Source organism: Ranitomeya variabilis, chromosome 4 (assembly GCF_051348905.1).
Source record: "Ranitomeya variabilis isolate aRanVar5 chromosome 4, aRanVar5.hap1, whole genome shotgun sequence".
NCBI classification, from domain to species: Eukaryota; Metazoa; Chordata; class Amphibia; order Anura; family Dendrobatidae; genus Ranitomeya; species Ranitomeya variabilis.
The window spans coordinates 384,621,626-384,641,901 of NC_135235.1; the positions used below are offsets into that span (position 1 = coordinate 384,621,626).

A 20,276-nucleotide genomic window follows, 5' to 3' on the forward strand; every position below is an offset into this window, starting at 1 on the left:
CGTGCTCGAACACATATACCACCCTCAGCGCACATTTCACCACACATACACCAACCTCGCCACATAAAAGTCGAAACACAAAAGTCGCCGCTCAAAACTCGCCACGCGCAAAACTCTCCACATGCAAAACTCGCCACACGTGCAAAACTCACCTCATGGAAAACTCGCCACACGCAAAACTTGCACACGCAGAAAAATTGCCACATGCACAAAAGTTGCAACACATGCAAAAGTTGCCTCACACAAAACTTGCACATACTCAAAAGGCACCACACATAAAACTCGCCACGCGCAAAACTCGCCATGCGCAAAACTTGCTGCACACAACTTGCTACACTAACCTGTCACATGCAACTCGACACACAAAAAGTTGCTACACGCATGTCGCCACACAAAACTCATCTCACAAAAGTCGCTACATGCATGTCGCCACATGCAACTCAACACACACAACTTGACACACGAAACTCGCCCTAAAACACACACAAGTCTGGTATTATCCTTCAAAAATAAAAATCTGATTAATAAGCAGACAAACTACAAGAGCAACAAATGTACCATATAGGAATCCGGCAGCTGTCAGTCACATGACCAGTCTATTATGTGTATGTGTGAGCTAATATATACTGCTGATTTATCAGGCTGCCAATTTAGCTTACAAATACTGAGGTAAAAATACTGACCAAATAACGTGTGAACGAGGTCTAATACAGGAGGAGATGACATACAGATATATACTATATACAGGAGATGACACACAGGTATATACTATTTACAGGGGAGATGACACACAGGTATATACTATATACAGGAGGAGATGACACACAGATATATACTATATACAGGAGAGATGACACACAGGTATATACTATATAGAGGAGGAGATGACATACAGGTACATACTACATACAGGAGATGACATACAGGTATATACTATATACAGGAGGAGATGACACACAGGTATATACTATATACAGGAGCAGATTACCTACAGTTATATAGTATATACAGGAGAAGATGAAATACAGGTATATGATATGTATAGGAGGAGATGACATACAGGTATATACTATATACAGGAGGAGATGACACACAGATATATACTATATATAGGTGAGATGACACACAGGTATATACTATATACAGGAGATTACATACAGGTATATACTATATATAGGAGATGACATACAGGTATATACTATATACAGGGGAGATGACACACAGCAGGTATATACTATATACAGGGGAGATGACATACAGGTATATACTATATACAGGAGATGACATACAGGTGTACACTATATATAAGGGAGATGACAAACATGTATATACTGAGGTGAAAATGAGAGGTGTGAGGTGAAAATGAAAAGGTGTGAGTGCAAAATGAGAGGAGTGAGGGAAAATAGTGGAGTGATCGGAAAATGACAGATGTGAGGTCGAAATGACAAGTGTTAGGGGGGAATGAGAGGAGTGAGGGGGAAAATAAGAGGAGTGAGGGGGAAAATGAGAGGTGTGAGGGAGAAAATGAGAGATGTGAGGGGGAAAATGAAAGATGTGATGGGGAAAATGAGAGGCGTGATGGGAAAATAAGAGAAGTGAGGTGCTATAACTAACCACAGATATTTACTATGCCCAGGCAACGCCGGGCTCTTCAGCTAGTACATAATAAAAACAAGTACAATAATCTTAAACAATACAAGTCATAATTGGTACAGGAGAGAGGACCCTGCCCGCGAGGGCTCACAATCTACAAGGGATGGGTGAGGATACAGTAGGTGAGGATAGAGCTGGTTGTGCAGTGGTTTGGTCGATCGGTGGTTACTGCAGGTTGTAGGCTTGTCGGAAGAGGTGGGTCTTCAGATTCTTTTTGAAGGTTTCGATGGTAGGCGAGAGTCTGATGTGTTGTGGTAGAGGGTTCCAGAGTAGGGGGGATGCACGAAAGAAATCTTGTATACGATTGTGGGAAGAGGAGATAAGAGGGGAGTAGAGAAGGAGATCTTGTGAGGATCGGAGGTTGCGTGTAGGAAAGTACCGGGAGACGAGGTCACAGATGTATGGAGGAGACAGGTTGTGGATGGCTTTGTACGCCATGATTAGGGTTTTGTACTGGAGTCTCTGGGTAATGGGGAGCCAGTGAAGGGATTGACAGAGGGGAGAGGCCGGGGAATAGTGGGGGGACAGGTGGAATAGTCGGGCAGCTGAGTTTAGAATAGATTGGAGGGGTGCGAGAGTGTTAGAGGGGAGGCCACAGAGCAGGAGGATGCAGTAGTCAAGGCGGGAGATGATGAGGGCATGGACTAGGGTTTAGAAAGTCATACAGGTTAAGCTACAACTGAGTATTAGAGGGGCGCTGTTCACAAGAGCTAACAATCTGAGCAAACAGCAATGCTGAAAAAACAGTCTGTACTTCTTCACTAGATACTTATACAGGTGTATAATGAGGCCATCGCTTTACAGACAAAGACCTGGAACCATGATTGTGTAAAACGTATTTCTATTTTAAAAAAAAGAGGCGTTTTGTGAGCCTAAAGAGCCGGTTCTTTATGGTGAGCGAAGCCATCCCTTAAAAATTTCGGACTGCGAACACGACCTTCCATAACCTCCCACTGCCCTCACTCTATAGGCATTGCATTTATCGTTATACACCCACGTGATCGCACACTGCCGTCCAATTATCTGTGACATATGTGTACCACCTCTTTGCAGACAATCACGATAGGTCGAATCCTGTGACAGATAGCTGCACTGACCAATCGCTTGTAAGTGATGAAGTCCGATTGACAAGGAAGCTCTTCCGTGTCTCAGCGGTTCATAGGGCGTGGTATGGAATGCTAATGAGCCGGTCGGAAGGGTGGGGTCAAAACCGCCTTTACATGTGATTGACAGTAACGTCGACCAATAGCTGCATTCCTAGCGGCCTCAGCGGCTCACTTGCAGCAAGGTCAGCGGCAGCTGTCAGGTGAGTATAGTGCGGAGTTGCTTGTAGTGCAAGGTGCTATAGAGCATAACGGGCAGTGTACCGGGCCCGGGGGATGTGCAGGTTGCCGCTGATTGTCTGAATACTGTCTTTTGTCAGCCTTGGTCCGAATTGTGTCATGACTTGTGGAACGCAAAGACAATTGCAACTGCGCATGCTCCCACTCTATAGTGTATGCTGCGCATGCTCTGGTTGTCTTTTGAGCCATATGTGCCCGGTGCTAGGTGTAGTGTGAATTCTTGTTTTATGCAGCATGTAAGCAGTGTGTTCTGCAGGCAGCTGGCACTGTGCTGCCAGTCACTGTCTCTGGGCATTTACCTGAGTAACCAGTGGCTTCATGTGGCCTTCAGACTTCCGTGTAGATTTCGCCCTTACATGTATGTGGCGCTGAGACCACAGGATTCATGACCCCCAAGTATGTTGGGACGATGTCCAGTACACCGCGCTGTTCCGATGCTCTGCGCCATGTTGTGGCAGCATTGGGCGTCACTATAGGTCTCCATTCTGGATCAGATTTTTTTCTTGGATATTATTCATCAACTGAAAAATGGTTTTCAGTTTCTGCTGTTAGTATGTAGTCTAGAAAAGTGAGAATCAAATCACAGGGAAATGTCTGCAGCAAGGTCAGGATTGTGGGGGTCAGATCACAGGGTAATGTCCGCCGCAGGCTCAGGATTGTGGGGTCAGATCACAGGGAAATATCCGCAGCAGGCTCAGGATTGTGGGGTCAGATCACAGGGAAATATCTGCAGCAGGCTCAGGATTGTGGGGTCAGATCACAGGGTAATGTCCGCAGCAGGCTCAGGATTGTGGGGTCAGATCACAGGGAAATATCCGCAGCAGGCTCAGGATTGTGGGGTCAGATCACAGGGAAATATCTGCAGCAGGCTCAGGATTGTGGGGTCAGATCACAGGGTAATGTCCGCAGCAGGCTCAGGATTGTGGGGTCAGATCACAGGGAAATATCCGCAGCAGGCTCAGGATTGTGGGGTCAGATCACAGGGAAATATCTGCAGCAGGCTCAGGATTGTGGGGTCAGATCACAGGGTAATGTCCGCAGCAGGCTCAGGATTGTGGGGTCAGATCACAGGGAAATATCCGCAGCAGGCTCAGGATTGTGGGGTCAGATCACAGGGAAATGTCTGCAGCAGGCTCAGGATTGTGGGGGCAGATCACAGGGAAATGTCTGCAGCAGGCTCAGGATTGTGGGGGCAGATCACAGGGAAATGTCCGCAGCAGGCTCAGGATTGTGGGGGCAGATCACAGGGAAATGTCCGCAGCAGGCTCAGGATTGTGGGGGCAGATCACAGGGAAATGTCCGCAGCAGGCTCAGGATTGTGGGGTCAGATCACAGGGAAATGTCTGCAGCAGGCTCAGGATTGTGGGGTCAGATCACAGGGTAATGTCTGCAGCAGGCTCAGGATTGTGGGGTCAGATCACAGGGTAATGTCCGCCGCAGGCTCAGGATTGTGGGGTCAGATCACAGGGAAATGTCCGCCGCAGGCTCAGGATTGTGGGGTCAGATCACAGGGAAATGTCTGCAGCAGGCTCAGGATTGTGGGGTCAGATCACAGGGTAATGTCCGCCGCAGGCTCAGGATTGTGGGGTCAGATCACAGGGAAATGTCCGCAGCAGGCTCAGGATTGTGGGGTCAGATCACAGGGAAATGTCTGCAGCAGGCTCAGGATTGTGGGGTCAGATCACAGGGTAATGTCCGCCGCAGGCTCAGGATTGTGGGGTCAGATCACAGGGAAATATCCGCAGCAGGCTCAGGATTGTGGGGTCAGATCACAGGGAAATGTCTGCAGCAGGCTCAGGATTGTGGGGTCAGATCACAGGGTAATGTCCGCCGCAGGCTCAGGATTGTGGGGTCAGATCACAGGGAAATGTCCGCAGCAGGCTCAGGATTGTGGGGTCAGATCACAGGGAAATGTCTGCAGCAGGCTCAGGATTGTGGGGGCAGATCACAGGGAAATGTCCGCAGCAGGCTCAGGATTGTGGGGGCAGATCACAGGGAAATGTCCGCAGCAGGCTCAGGATTGTGGGGGCAGATCACAGGGTAATGTCCGCCGCAGGCTCAGGATTGTGGGGTCAGATCACAGGGAAATATCCGCAGCAGGCTCAGGATTGTGGGGTCAGATCACAGGGAAATGTCTGCAGCAGGCTCAGGATTGTGGGGTCAGATCACAGGGAAATGTCTGCAGCAGGCTCAGGATTGTGGGGGTCAGATCACAGGGTAATGTCCGCAGCAGGCTCAGGATTGTGGGGTCAGATCACAGGGAAATGTCTGCAGCAGGCTCAGGATTGTGGGGGCAGATCACAGGGAAATGTCCGCAGCAGGCTCAGGATTGTGGGGGCAGATCACAGGGAAATGTCCGCAGCAGGCTCAGGATTGTGGGGGCAGATCACAGGGAAATGTCCGCAGCAGGCTCAGGATTGTGGGGGCAGATCACAGGGAAATGTCTGCAGCAGGCTCAGGATTGTGGGGGCAGATCACAGGGAAATGTCTGCAGCAGGCTCAGGATTGTGGGGGCAGATCACAGGGAAATGTCTGCAGCAGGCTCAGGATTGTGGGGGCAGATCACAGGGAAATGTCCGCAGCAGGCTCAGGATTGTGGGGGCAGATCACAGGGAAATGTCCGCAGCAGGCTCAGGATTGTGGGGGCAGATCACAGGGAAATGTCCGCAGCAGGCTCAGGATTGTGGGGGCAGATCACAGGGAAATGTCCGCAGCAGGCTCAGGATTGTGGGGGCAGATCACAGGGAAATGTCCGCAGCAGGCTCAGGATTGTGGGGGCAGATCACAGGGAAATGCCCGCAGCAGGCTCAGGATTGTGGGGGCAGATCACAGGGAAATGTCTGCAGCAAGGTCAGGATTGTGGGGGCAGATCACAGGGAAATGTCTGCAGCAAGGTCAGGATTGTGGGGGAAGATCACAGGGAAATGCCCGCAGCAGGCTCAGGATTGTGGGGGCAGATCACAGGGAAATGTCCGCAGCAGGCTCAGGATTGTGGGGGCAGATCACAGGGAAATGTCTGCAGCAGGCTCAGGATTGTGGGGGCAGATCACAGGGAAATGTCCGCAGCAGGCTCAGGATTGTGGGGGCAGATCACAGGGAAATGTCCGCAGCAGGCTCAGGATTGTGGGGGCAGATCACAGGGAAATGTCCGCAGCAGGCTCAGGATTGTGGGGGCAGATCACAGGGAAATGTCCGCAGCAGGCTCAGGATTGTGGGGGCAGATCACAGGGAAATGTCCGCAGCAGGCTCAGGATTGTGGGGGCAGATCACAGGGAAATGTCCGCAGCAGGCTCAGGATTGTGGGGGCAGATCACAGGGAAATGCCCGCAGCAGGCTCAGGATTGTGGGGGCAGATCACAGGGAAATGTCTGCAGCAAGGTCAGGATTGTGGGGGCAGATCACAGGGAAATGTCCGCAGCAGGCTCAGGATTGTGGGGGCAGATCACAGGGAAATGCCCGCAGCAGGCTCAGGATTGTGGGGGCAGATCACAGGGAAATGTCTGCAGCAAGGTCAGGATTGTGGGGGAAGATCACAGGGAAATGCCCGCAGCAGGCTCAGGATTGTGGGGGCAGATCACAGGGAAATGTCCGCAGCAGGCTCAGGATTGTGGGGGCAGATCACAGGGAAATGTCCGCAGCAGGCTCAGGATTGTGGGGGCAGATCACAGGGAAATGTCCGCAGCAGGCTCAGGATTGTGGGGGCAGATCACAGGGAAATGTCCGCAGCAGGCTCAGGATTGTGGGGGCAGATCACAGGGAAATGTCCGCAGCAGGCTCAGGATTGTGGGGGCAGATCACAGGGAAATGTCCGCAGCAGGCTCAGGATTGTGGGGGCAGATCACAGGGAAATGTCCGCAGCAGGCTCAGGATTGTGGGGGCAGATCACAGGGAAATGTCTGCAGCAGGCTCAGGATTGTGGGGGCAGATCACAGGGAAATGTCCGCAGCAGGCTCAGGATTGTGGGGGCAGATGACAGGGAAATGTCTGCAGCAGGCTAAGGATTGTGGGGTCGCTGGATGGGAGCAAGGAAAATGCCTTTTACCTGTTGGCCTGTGCAGGGTGATGCACTCCCGATTTGATATAACCATGGCAGCGTGATGCACACAAGTGTCGTGTCAGCCCAGCTAATCAAAAGAAGAGCTGCAGATGCAGTGAAGTAAGAGACTGTTTACAAGTCTCCCGTCCAGCAGTTGCTGTACACTGACCTGGCTGTGGACCTGTTTCTAGTAATCAAATCTCCCCGCTCTAATTGAAACGTTAGCAAGAAGTTGTCAGCACTAGGGTTGAGCGACTTTCATTTTTTTAAGATCGAGTAGGGTTTTGGGAAACCCGATTTTGTCCAGAGTCGAGTCGAGTGCAGTCGGCCGATTATCGCTAAAAGTCGGGGATCGACCGAAACACGAAACCCAATGCAAGTCAATGGGGAAGCATAGTCGGCAGTGAGTGGAGGCCAGGAAAACACCTACAGTGCCCATTTTAATGCCAAAAACATCCATTCTTGTTTCTGAAGCTTGCCAATCTTAATTAACTGTATAATAATAGTTGGGCATAGGGAATTGGGGGAAAGTTGTGGGGGGAGTAGGGCTGGCTCAAGTTTTTCGTGGGCCCAGGAAATGCGGACTACGTCACGGCGGTGTTGCAGGGAAAGGTAAGTATTTAAAAGTTGCAAGTGCTGTGATCCTGAGCAAGCAGGGGGGGGCCCACTCGTTCGCATTGCCACTGGCACAGGGCCCCTCAAAGTACGGCGGTGTGTTTGCATGGCGGGGGCGCCTCCCACCAGCAGCGACACTTTTGCGTACTCTGAGGGGCCCTGTGCCAGTGACGTCGCCAACGAGTATGCCCCCCCACCTGATGAAGGAACCTGCACTTTCATCTGCACCTTCCTCTTTGTCCCTGTGTAAGGTGGTATAACATGCGGGAAGGGGAACCTTACTTTCAGCAGGGACAGATTCTGGCTGTGTAGAGTACAAGGGGAATGTAGTGGTCTAGGTCAATGTACCAGCAGACTCATTTAGCAGTGGCTGGGCAATGGGCAGGATGAGGAGGAAACAGATATAGGGCCAAAGAATAAAGTAGGCTACATGCAGTTCAAAATTGGTAACAGGACTAAACAGGCGGCATTGCTTTGTTCAGTGGAGTAGCAAACCCAAGAGCAGCAGACACTGTTTCAAGGGCCTAACCACACTAGTAGGCCAAATGCAGTTTAATATCTGATAGTATAGGGCGAAAGCCAGAATGTGGAAGCTCAGCTTTGTTCAGTTGAGGACAACACCAGGGAGGGGCAGACACCTTTAGTAGGCCGGAAAAGCCTATTGCATTTTTTAAAATGGTAATTTGGAGCAGAAGGTTGAAGCTCAGCTTTATTTAGTTGAGGGCAACACCAGGGAGGGGCAGAAGCCGTTAGTAGGCCCTAACCACCATTTTTTTTTTTTTTAAAACCACTTAATGAGAGCCGGAAGGTTGAAGCTCAGCTTTATTTAGTTGAGGACAACACCAGGGAGGGGCAGAAGCCGTTAGTAGGCCCTAACCACCATTTTTTTTTTAAAAACACATAATGAGAGCCGGAAGGTTGAAGCTCAGCTTTATTTAGTTGAGGACAACACCAGGGAGGGGCAGAAGCCGTTAGTAGGCCCTAACCACCATTTTTTTTTTTTTTAAAACCACATAATGAGAGCCGGAAGGTTGAAGCTCAGCTTTATTTAGTTGAGGACAACACCAGGGAGGGGCAGAAGCCGTTAGTAGGCCCTAACCACCATTTTTTTTTTTTAAACCACATAATGAGAGCCGGAAGGTTGAAGCTCAGCTTTATTTAGTTGAGGACAACACCAGGGAGGGGCAGAAGCCGTTAGTAGGCCCTAACCACCATTTTTTTTTTTTAAACCACATAATGAGAGCCGGAAGGTTGAAGCTCAGCTTTATTTAGTTGAGGACAACACCAGGGAGGGGCAGAAGCCGTTAGTAGGCCCTAACCACCATTTTTTTTTTTTAAACCACATAATGAGAGCCGGAAGGTTGAAGCTCAGCTTTATTTAGTTGAGGACAACACCAGGGAGGGGCAGAAGCCGTTAGTAGGCCCTAACCACCATTTTTTTTTTTTAAACCACATAATGAGAGCCGGAAGGTTGAAGCTCAGCTTTATTTAGTTGAGGACAACACCAGGGAGGGGCAGAAGCCGTTAGTAGGCCCTAACCACCATTTTTTTTTAAAAACCACTTAATGAGAGCCGGAAGGTTGAAGCTCAGCTTTATTTAGTTGAGGACAACACCAGGGAGGGGCAGAAGCCGTTAGTAGGCCCTAACCACCAATTTTTTTTTTTTTAAAACCACTTAATGAGAGCCGGAAGGTTGAAGCTCAGCTTTATTCAGTTGAGGACAACACCAGGCAGGGGCACACAGACAGACACCTTTAGTAGGCCGGAAAAGCCTATTGCATTTTTTAAAATGGTAATTTGGAGCAGAAGGTTGAAGCTCAGCTTTATTTAGTTGAGGGCAACACCAGGGAGGGGCAGAAGCCGTTAGTAGGCCCTAACCACCATTTTTTTTTTTTTTAAAACCACATAATGAGAGCCGGAAGGTTGAAGCTCAGCTTTATTTAGTTGAGGACAACACCAGGGAGGGGCAGAAGCCGTTAGTAGGCCCTAACCACCATTTTTTTTTTTAAAACCACATAATGAGAGCCGGAAGGTTGAAGCTCAGCTTTATTTAGTTGAGGGCAACACCAGGGAGGGGCAGAAGCCGTTAGTAGGCCCTAACCAAAGTTGAAGGCCAAATGCAGTTTAATTTCTGATACTATAGGCCGAAAGCCAGAAGGTGGAAGTTCCGATTTAGACAGTGGAGGACAATTTGAATTAGGGACTGCAGACAGACTTAGTAGGCTGTCCCCTGTGGACCATGCATCCACCACATTAACCCATTGCGCCGTAATGGACACGTAATCTTCCGTGGCCATGCCTACAGGTCCATGCGTCTGTTGTCAGGTGCACCTTTGTACTCACAGATTGCCAGAGTGCATGGACAATGCGGTCTTCTACATGCTGGTGGAGGGTTGGGATGGCTTTTCTCGCAAAAGAAGTGTCGACTGGTTAGCTTGTAGCGTGGTACAGCGTAGTCCATCATGGCCTTATTAATAGTAAATAAAATATATAACTAGGCTCTATGAACTTTTAAATAGGTTCCAGGGGTACACGGGCAGCATTGGTGTGGTCAGTGGAGGAGTATTGCAAGTAGGGGCTGCAGACAGGCTATCAAAGGCCTAAAATAACAAACAGTAGGCAGTCATGGCAGTTTTACATCGGTTACATGGATACACAGGCAGGCACTCCAGGCAGCATTGTGGTCAGTGGAGGAGTATTGCAAGTAGGGGCCGCAGACAGGCTATCAAAGGCCTAAAATAACAAACAATAGGCTCATGGCAGTTTTACAGCGGTTACATGGATACACGGGCAGGCAGCTTGGTGGTCAGTGGAGGAGTATTTAAAGTAGGGACCGCAGACAGGCTATCAAAGGCCTAAAATAACAAACAGTAGGCAGTCATGGCAGTTTTACATCGGTTACATGGATACACAGGCAGGCACTCCAGGCAGCATTGTGGTCAGTGGAGGAGTATTGCAAGTAGGGGCCGCAGACAGGCTATCAAAGGCCTAAAATAACAAACAGTAGGCAGTCATGGCAGTTTTACATCGGTTACATGGATACACAGGCAGCTAGGTGGTGAGTGGAGGAGTATTTAAAGTAAGGACCGCAGACAGGCTATCAAAGGCCTAACATAACAAACAATAGGCTCATGGCAGTTTTACAGCGGTTACATGGATACACGGGCAGGCAGCTTGGTGGTGAGTGGAGGAGTATTTAAAGTATGGACCGCAGACAGGCTTCGAAGGCCTAACACAATAAAATGGGCTGACTGTAGGCACTTTAAAATTGGTTCCAGGGGTACACGGGCAGCAGTGGTCTGGTCAGTGGAGGACTAGTGGAAGTATGGACCGCAGACAGGCTTCGAAGGCCTAACACAATAAAATGGGCTGGCTGTAGGCACTTTAAAATTGGTTCCAGGGGTACACGGGCAGCAGTGGTCTGGTCAGTGGAGGCCTAGTGGAAGTATGGACCGCAGACAGGCTTCGAAGGCCTAACACAATAAAATGGGCTGGCTGTAGGCACTTTAAAATTGGTTCCAGGGGTACACGGGCAGCAGTGGTCTGGTCAGTGGAGGACTAGTGGAAGGAGGGACCGCAGACAGGCTTCGAAGGCCTAACACAATAAAATGGGCTGGCTGTAGGCACTTTAAAATTGGTTCCAGGGGTACACGGGCAGCAGTGGTCTGGTCAGTGGAGGACTAGTGGAAGGAGGGAGCGCAGAAAGGCTTCAAAGGCCTAACATAACAAACAATAGGCTCATGGCAGTTTTACAGCGGTTACATGGATACACGGGCAGGCAGCTTGGTGGTGGTGAGTGGAGGAGTATTTAAAGTAGGGACCGCAGACAGGCTATCAAAGGCCTAACATAAAAAAACAATAGGCTCATGGCAGTTTCACAGCGGTTACATGGATACACGGGCAGGCAGCTTGGTGGTGGTGAGTGGAGGAGTATTTAAAGTAGGGACCGCAGACAGGCTATCAAAGGCCTAACATAACAAACAATAGGCTCATGGCAGTTTTACAGCGGTTGCATGGATACACGGGCAGGCAGCTTGGTGCTGAGTGGAGGAGTATTTAAAGTATGGACCGCAGACAGGCTTCGAAGGCCTAAAATAACAAACAATAGGCTCATGGCAGTTTTACAGCGGTTACATGGATACACGGGCAGGCAGCTTGGTGGTCAGTGGAGGAGTAGGGACCGCAGACAGGCTATCAAAGGCCTAAAATAACAAACAATAGGCTCATGGCAGTTTTACAGCGGTTACATGGATACACGGGCAGGCAGCTTGGTGCTGAGTGGAGGAGTAGTGCAAGGAGTGTCTGTCCCAGTACTCCCAAAATATAAATAGATGTTAATGTCTCGCAAAACAACCAAAACAAAAAAAAAGATGGCATACTTAGGTACAGGGGTGGGCTCATCTGCTGTGTTTCTGACATAGTAATTTGGCAGTAACTATTTAATGGTGCCAATATAGGACACAGACACAGACTACTTTAAGTTGCATCATAGATGTCTACAAATTTGTATTGTCAGTGCCAGACATTGAATGATGTCAGCGAATAGACTAAAGATTGGTGGAGCTGTGCGACATAATTTTGCACGTAGTAGAGCCCAGTTTGAGCTGGGGTAGGGGGGAACTCTCTTGAGGCCGGCGGGACCGCCCCAGGGCCACTCATGTTACAACGGTGTGTCTGACGTTGGGTGCGCACCACCACCGCCAGAGACACTACATTGTACTATGAGGGACCCAGTAGCAATGCCGTCAACCAAAAGCGAGCACACCCACCTCTTCAGACAAACAGCAGTCTCACGGGTGCTTGCGCCAAGTCGCGATACCACGGCCCCGTGTGGGGAGTTTGGCCATTTAGGGAGGTGTAAACATGTCGTATGCTGTACAATCTGCAGCAGCAAATTAGACATTAGAAAAGTAATTCACAGGCAAGAGCTTTTCATAGGAAAGCTAGGTGTCGGCCGGGCAAGGTGGGGCAAAAGATTTTGAAATCCAGTTGTGGTTCATTTTAATGAATGTTAGATCGTCAACATTTTGGGTAGCCAGACGAGTCCTTTTTTCGGTTAATATTGACCCTGCAGCACTGAATACTCTTTCTGATAGGACACTTGCTGCCGGGCAAGCAAGCTCCTGCAATGCATATTCTGCCAATTCTGGCCAGGTGTCTAATTTGGAGGCCCAGTAATCAAATGGGAATGACGGTTGAGGGAGAACATCGATAAGGGATGAAAAATAGTTAGTAACCATACTGGACAAATGTTGTCTCCTGTCACTTTCAATTGATGCAGCAGTACCTGTCCTGTCTGCGGTCATAGCAAAATCACTCCACAACCTGGTCAGAAAACCCCTCTGTCCAACGCCACTTCTGATGTGTGCACCCCTAACACTCCTAGTCTGCTGCCCCCTGGAGCTCGTGTGAGAACGATCACGTGCGCTGTGTGCTGGGAATGCCTGAAGCAAACGGTCAACAAGAGTTGATTGTTTGGTTGCTAATATTAGTTCCAAGTTCTCATGTGGCATAATATTTTGCAATTTGCCTTTATAGCGTGGATCAAGGAGGCAGGCCAACCAGTAATCGTCATCGTTCATCATTTTCGTAATGCGTGTGTCCCTTTGTAGGATACGTAAGGCATAATCCGCCATGTGGGCCAAAGTTCCACTTGTCAAATCTCCGGTTGTGATTGGTTGAGGGGCAGTTGCAGGCAAATCTACGTCACTTGTGTCCCTCAAAAAACCAGAACCCGGCCGTGACACGCAACCAATTTCCTGTGCCCCCGTGAAAGTTTCCGCATTAAAAATATACTCATCCCCATCATCCTCCTCGTCCTCCACCTCCTCTTCGCCCGCTACCTCGTCCTGTACACTGCCCTGACCAGACAATGGCTGACTGTCATCAAGGCTTCCCTCTTCCTCTGGTGCAGACGCCTGCTCCTTTATGTGCGTCAAACTTTGCATCAGCAGACGCATTAGGGGGATGCTCATGCTTATTACGGCGTTGTCTGCACTAACCAGCCGTGTGCATTCCTCAAAACACTGAAGGACTTGACACATGTCTTGTATCTTCGACCACTGCACACCTGACAACTCCATGTCTGCCATCCTACTGCCTGCCCGTGTATCCTCCCACAAATAAATAACAGCACGCCTCTGTTCGCACAGTCTCTGAAGCATGTGCAGTGTTGAGTTCCACCTTGTTGCAACGTCTATGATTAGGCGATGCTGGGGAAGGTTCAAAGACCGCTGATAGGTCTGCATACGGCTGGCGTGTACAGGCGAACGTCGGATATGTGAGCAAAGTGCACGCACTTTGAGGAGCAGGTCGGAGAACCCAGGATAAGTTTTCAATAAGCACTGCACCACCAGGTTTAAGGTGTGAGCCAGGCAAGGAATGTGTTTCAGTTGGGAAAGGGAGATGGCAGCCATGAAATTCCTTCCGTTATCACTCACTACCTTGCCTGCCTCAAGATCTACTGTGCCCAGCCACGACTGCGTTTCTTGTTGCAAGAACTCGGACAGAACTTCCGCGGTGTGTCTGTTGTCGCCCAAACACTTCATAGCCAATACAGCCTGCTGACGCTTGGCAGTAGCTGGCCCATAATGGGACAACTGGTGTGCAACAGTGTCATCTGCCGATGGAGTGGTTGGCCGACTGCGTTCTGTGGAAGAGCTGTAGCTTCTGCAGGAGGACGAGGAGGAGGAGGAGGGGGTGCGAACGCCTACAGCCAACTGTTTCCTAGACCGTGGGCTAGGCACAACTGTCCCTAAATTGATGTCGCCTGTGGACCCTGCATCCACCACATTCACCCAGTGTGCCGTGATGGACACATAACGTCCCTGGCCATGCCTACTGGTCCATGCATCTGTAGTCAGGTGCACCTTTGTACTCACAGATTGCCTGAGTGCATGGACGATGCGCTGTTTAACATGCTGGTGCAGGGCTGGGATGGCTTTTCTGGAAAAAAAGTGTCGACTGGGTAGCTCGTATCGTGGTTCAGCGTACTCCATCAGGGCTTTGAAAGCTTCGCTTTCAACTAACCGGTAGGGCATCATCTCTAACGAGATTAGTCTAGCTATGTGGGCGTTAAAACCCTGTGTACGCGGATGCGAGGATAAGTACTTCCTTTTTCTAACCAGAGTCTCATGTAGGGTGAGCTGGACTGGAGAGCTGTAGATCGTGGAACTTTCGGGTGTGCCGGTGGACATGGCAGACTGAGAGACGGTTGGAGACGGTATTGTTTCCGCCGGTGCCCTACATGCAATATTTCCTCCTACAAAACTGGTGATTCCCTGACCCTGACTGCTTTTGGCTGGCAAAGAAACCTGCACAGATACTGCCGGTGGTGCGGAAAATGGTGGCCTTACAGTGACGGAAGGGATGTTGCGTTGCTGACTAGCTTCATTGGCCGAGGGTGCTACAACCTTGAGGGACGTTTGGTAGTTAGTCCAGGCTTGAGAATGCATGGTGGTTAAGTGTCTATGCATGCAACTAGTATTTAGACTTTTCAGATTCTGACCTCTGCTTAAGCTAGTTGAACATTTTTGACAGATGACTTTGCGCTGATCAGTTGGATGTTGTTTAAAAAAATGCCAGACTGCACTCTTCCTAGACTCTGATCCCTTTTCAGGGATTGCAGACTGAGCTTTAACCGGATGGCAACGCTGTGCTCCAACAGGTTTTGGCTTTGACACGCGTTTTGGTCCAGATACGGGCCCGGCAGATGGAACCTGTTGCGATGTTGATGCCTGCTGCGGCCCCTCCTCCACCTCCGCTTCTGAACTACTGCCGCCTGCACCCTGTTCCCCCAATGGCTGCCAATCGGGGTCAATAACTGGGTCATCTATTACCTCCTCTTCGAGCTCGTGTGCAACTTCGTCTGTGTCACTGTGTCGGTCGGTGGTATAGCGTTCGTGGCGGGGCAACATAGTCTCATCAGGGTCTGATTGTGGATCTGTACCCTGAGAGGGCAATGTGGTGGTCTGAGTCAAAGGAGCAGCATAGTACTCTGGCTGTGGCTGTGCATCAGTGCACTCCATGTCAGAATATACTTGTAATGGGCATGGCCTGTTAAATGTTTCACTTTCTAAGCCAGGGACGGTATGTGTAAAGAGCTCCATGGAGTGACCCGTTGTGTCGCCTGCTGCATCCTTCTCTCTTGTTGTAGTTTTTGCTGAGGAGGACAAGGAAGCGACTTGTCCCTGACCGTGAACATCCACAAGCGACGCGCTGCTTTTACATTTACCAGTTTCGGAAGAGGAGGCAAAAGAGCTAGAGGCTGAGTCTGCAATGTAAGCCAAAACTTGCTGTTGCTGCTCCGCCTTTAAAAGCGGTTTTCCTACTCCCAGAAAAGAGAGCGTTCGAGGCCTTGTGTAGCCTGACGACGAAACTGGCTCCACAGCTCCAGACTTAGGTGGAATATTTTTATCCCCACGACCACCTGATGCTCCACTACCACTACCATCATTACCAGCTGACAATGAACGCCCACGACGACCTCTTGCACCAGACTTCCTCATTGTTTTAAAATCTTAACCAAAGTAACTTTATTTGTTGCTATCAAACAACTTACACGGTGAGCTATAACTTCAGTATGATTTCAATATCCCTTAACAGGTTGGTGAGACCACAAGGAAAATCAGGCACAATGTTACACACTCTGTTTTCTGTGGCACAAAATCACAGAGATGACACACACGCAGGACTGTCACTCAAGCACTAATGTCAATATTAATCTCCCACCTAATTTATTTATTTTTTTTTCTCAGGGAGACTTTAGAAACCAAATAATATTAAAAAAAAAAAAAAAAAAGGCTTTCTATGGCCCACAATTAGAGAGAGAGAGGTGGCACAACCAGGAGTCAAGACTGGCGCACAAGCTGAAAGGGCAATATTACTCTCCCACTGTTTTTTATGTTTTTTTTGTTTTTTTCAGGGAGACTTTAGAAACCAAATAATATTAAAAAAACCAAAAAAAAAAAAGGCTTTCTATGGCCCACTGAATGAGAGGGAGAGAGGTGGCACACCCAGGAGTCAAGACTGGCACACAAGCTGAAAGGGCAATATTACTCTCCCACTGTTTTTTTATGTATTTTTTGTTTTTTCAGGGAGACTTTAGAAACCCAATAATATTTAAAAAAAAAAATAAATAGGCTTTCTATGGCCCACTGAATGAGAGGGAGAGAGGTGGCACACCCAGGAGTCAAGACTGGCACACAAGCTGAAAGGGCAATATTACTCTCCCACTGTTTTTTTAGGTTTTTTTTTTTTTTTCAGGGAGAATTAGAAACCAAATAATATTAAAAAAAAAAAAAAAATAGGCTTTCTATGGCCCACTGAATGAAAGGGAGAGAGGTGGCACACCCAGGAGTCAAGACTGGCACACAAGCTGAAAGGGCAATATTACTCTCCCACTGTTTTTTTATGTATTTTTTGTTTTTTCAGGGAGACTTTAGAAACCCAATAATATTTAAAAAAAAAAATAAATAGGCTTTCTATGGCCCACTGAATGAGAGGGAGAGAGGTGGCACACCCAGGAGTCAAGACTGGCACACAAGCTGAAAGGGCAATATTACTCTCCCACTGTTTTTTTAGGTTTTTTTTTTTTTTTCAGGGAGAATTAGAAACCAAATAATATTAAAAAAAAAAAAAATAGGCTTTCTATGGCCCACTGAATGAAAGGGAGAGAGGTGGCACACCCAGGAGTCAAGACTGGCACACAAGCTGAAAGGGCAATATTACTCTCCCACTGTTTTTTTATGTATTTTTTGTTTTTTCAGGGAGACTTTAGAAACCCAATAATATTTTAAAAAAAAAATAAATAGGCTTTCTATGGCCCACTGAATGAGAGGGAGAGAGGTGGCACACCCAGGAGTCAAGACTGGCACACAAGCTGAAAGGGCAATATTACTCTCCCACTGTTTTTTTAGGTTTTTTTTTTTTTTTCAGGGAGAATTAGAAACCAAATAATATTAAAAAAAAAAAAAATAGGCTTTCTATGGCCCACTGAATGAAAGGGAGAGAGGTGGCACACCCAGGAGTCAAGACTGGCACACAAGCTGAAAGGGCAATATTACTCTCCCACTGTTTTTTTATGTATTTTTTGTTTTTTCAGGGAGACTTTAGAAACCCAATAATATTTAAAAAAAAAAATAAATAGGCTTTCTATGGCCCACTGAATGAGAGGGAGAGAGGTGGCACACCCAGGAGTCAAGACTGGCACACAAGCTGAAAGGGCAATATTACTCTCCCACTGTTTTTTTATGTATTTTTTGTTTTTTCAGGGAGACTTTAGAAACCCAATAATATTTTTAAAAAAAAATAAATAGGCTTTCTATGGCCCACTGAATGAGAGGGAGAGAGGTGGCACACCCAGGAGTCAAGACTGGCACACAAGCTGAAAGGGCAATATTACTCTCCCACTGTTTTTTTAGGTTTTTTTTTTTTTTCAGGGAGACTTTAGAAACCAAATAATATTAAAAAAAAAAAAAAAAAAAAAAAATAGGCTTGCTATAGCCCACTGAATGAGAGATAGCACACACAGCAGTGGCACACAAGCCCTGACTGAGGCCAATATTTTTCTCCCACTGATTGATGTAGTGTTTTTGTGTTGAGGTAGAATTTAGAACACAAATCACGGAAAAAATAAATAGGCTTTCTATGGCCCACTGAATGAAAGGGAGAGAGGTGGCACACCCAGGAGTCAAGACTGGCACACAAGCTGAAAGGGCAATATTACTCTCCCACTGTTTTTTTATGTATTTTTTGTTTTTTCAGGGAGACTTTAGAAACCCAATAATATTTAAAAAAAAAAAAAAGGCTTTCTATGGCCCACAATTAGAGAGAGAGAGGTGGCACAACCAGGAGTCAAGACTGGCGCACAAGCTGAAAGGGCAATATTACTCTCCCACTGTTTTTTATGTTTTTTTTTGTTTTTTTCAGGGAGACTTTAGAAACCAAATAATATTAAAAAAACAAAAAAAAAAAAAGGCTTTCTATGGCCCACTGAATGAGAGGGAGAGAGGTGGCACACCCAGGAGTCAAGACTGGCACACAAGCTGAAAGGGCAATATTACTCTCCCACTGTTTTTTTATGTATTTTTTGTTTTTTTCAGGGAGACTTTAGAAACCCAATAATATTTTAAAAAAAAAATAAATAGGCTTTCTATGGCCCACTGAATGAGAGGGAGAGAGGTGGCACACCCAGGAGTCAAGACTGGCACACAAGCTGAAAGGGCAATATTACTCTCCCACTGTTTTTTTAGGTTTTTTTTTTTTTTCAGGGAGACTTTTGAAACCAAATAATATTAAAAAAAAAAAAAAAAAAAAAATATAGGCTTGCTATAGCCCACTGAATGAGAGATAGCGCACACACAGCAGTGGCACACAAGCCCTGACTGAGGCCAATATTTTTCTCCCACTGATTGATGTAGTGTTTCTGTGTTGAGGTAGATTTTAGAACACAAATCACGGAAAAAATAAATAGGCTTTCTATGGCCCACTCAGTGAGAGATGGCACACACAGGGATGGCACTGTAGCAGAAATGCCAATCTTAATCTCCCCCAAAAAAAAATCAAAAAAAAAAAAAAAACTGTCCTACAATTACTATCTCCCTGCAGTAATGTAAGCCAGGTATGGCAGGCAGCAATAGGAGTGGACTGATGCACAAATTAAATAAAAAGTGTGGACAAACAAAAAAGATAGCTGTGCAGAAAGGAAGGAACAAGAGGATATGTGCTTTGAAAAAAGCAGTTGGTTTCCACAGTGGCGTACACACAGCAATACAGCTATCACGGAGCCTTCTAGGGCAGCCCAATGAGCTACAGCGCTGAGGGGAAAAAAAAAAAAAAAATAGCTTCCACTGTTCCTGCACACCGAAGGTGGTGTTGGACAGTGGAAATCGCTGCAGCACAAGCGGTTTGGTGGTTAGTGGACCCTGCCTAACGCTCTCCCTGCTTCTGATGAAGCGGCAGCAACCTGTCCCTAAGCTCAGATCAGCAGCAGTAAGATGGCGGTCGGCGGGAACGCCCCTTTATAGCCCCTGTGACGCCGCAGACAGCAAGCCAATCACTGCAATGCCCTTCTCTAAGATGGTGGGGACCAGGATCTATGTCATCACGCTGCCCACACTCTGCGTTCACCTTCATTGGCTGAGAAATGGCGCTTTTCGCGTCATTGAAACGCGACTTTGGCGCGAAAGTCGCGTACCGCATGGCCGACAAGCACAGGGGTCGGATCGGGTTTCATGAGACGCCGACTTAGCCAAAAGTCGGCGACTTTTGAAAATGATCGACCCGTTTCGCTCAACCCTAGTCAGCACCATTTTACATGTGTAAGCAGTGGTATGTCTGTAGTTCCTCCAGCCACCCCCCAATACCAATACTTTTTTGCAGAAATTCAAGGTGCTATGAGAAATCAGAATTCTTATGCAGATGTGTCCAGAAGTGCACTAGGTGTGTCACAACATTTGGAGGAGCAGTCCAAGGGCATTGCCTCACCTTCAGTGCACTTCAGCCTGATTTATTCAGACGTGGAATCCACACTTATCCCTTGATGACAAATCATGCAAATATACTATTCATGTCTGAGATTGAATATCCCTTTAAAGTGAGTATGCACCTTTAAGTCCGGTCTCCAACCA

At 47.9% G+C, this 20,276-nt stretch overlaps 1 protein-coding gene across 1 annotated transcript in view; it reads left to right on the top strand.

Moving 5' to 3' along the window:
* The first annotated feature begins 2,859 nt into the window (after positions 1-2,859).
* NDUFS8 (NADH:ubiquinone oxidoreductase core subunit S8) overlaps positions 2,860-20,276 on the top strand; it is a 52,913-nt gene continuing 35,496 nt past the window's right edge. The window contains exon 1 of the mRNA XM_077250837.1: positions 2,860-2,959. The gene's annotated coding sequence lies outside the window, so the exon portion shown is untranslated. The remainder of the gene's footprint in view (positions 2,960-20,276) is intronic.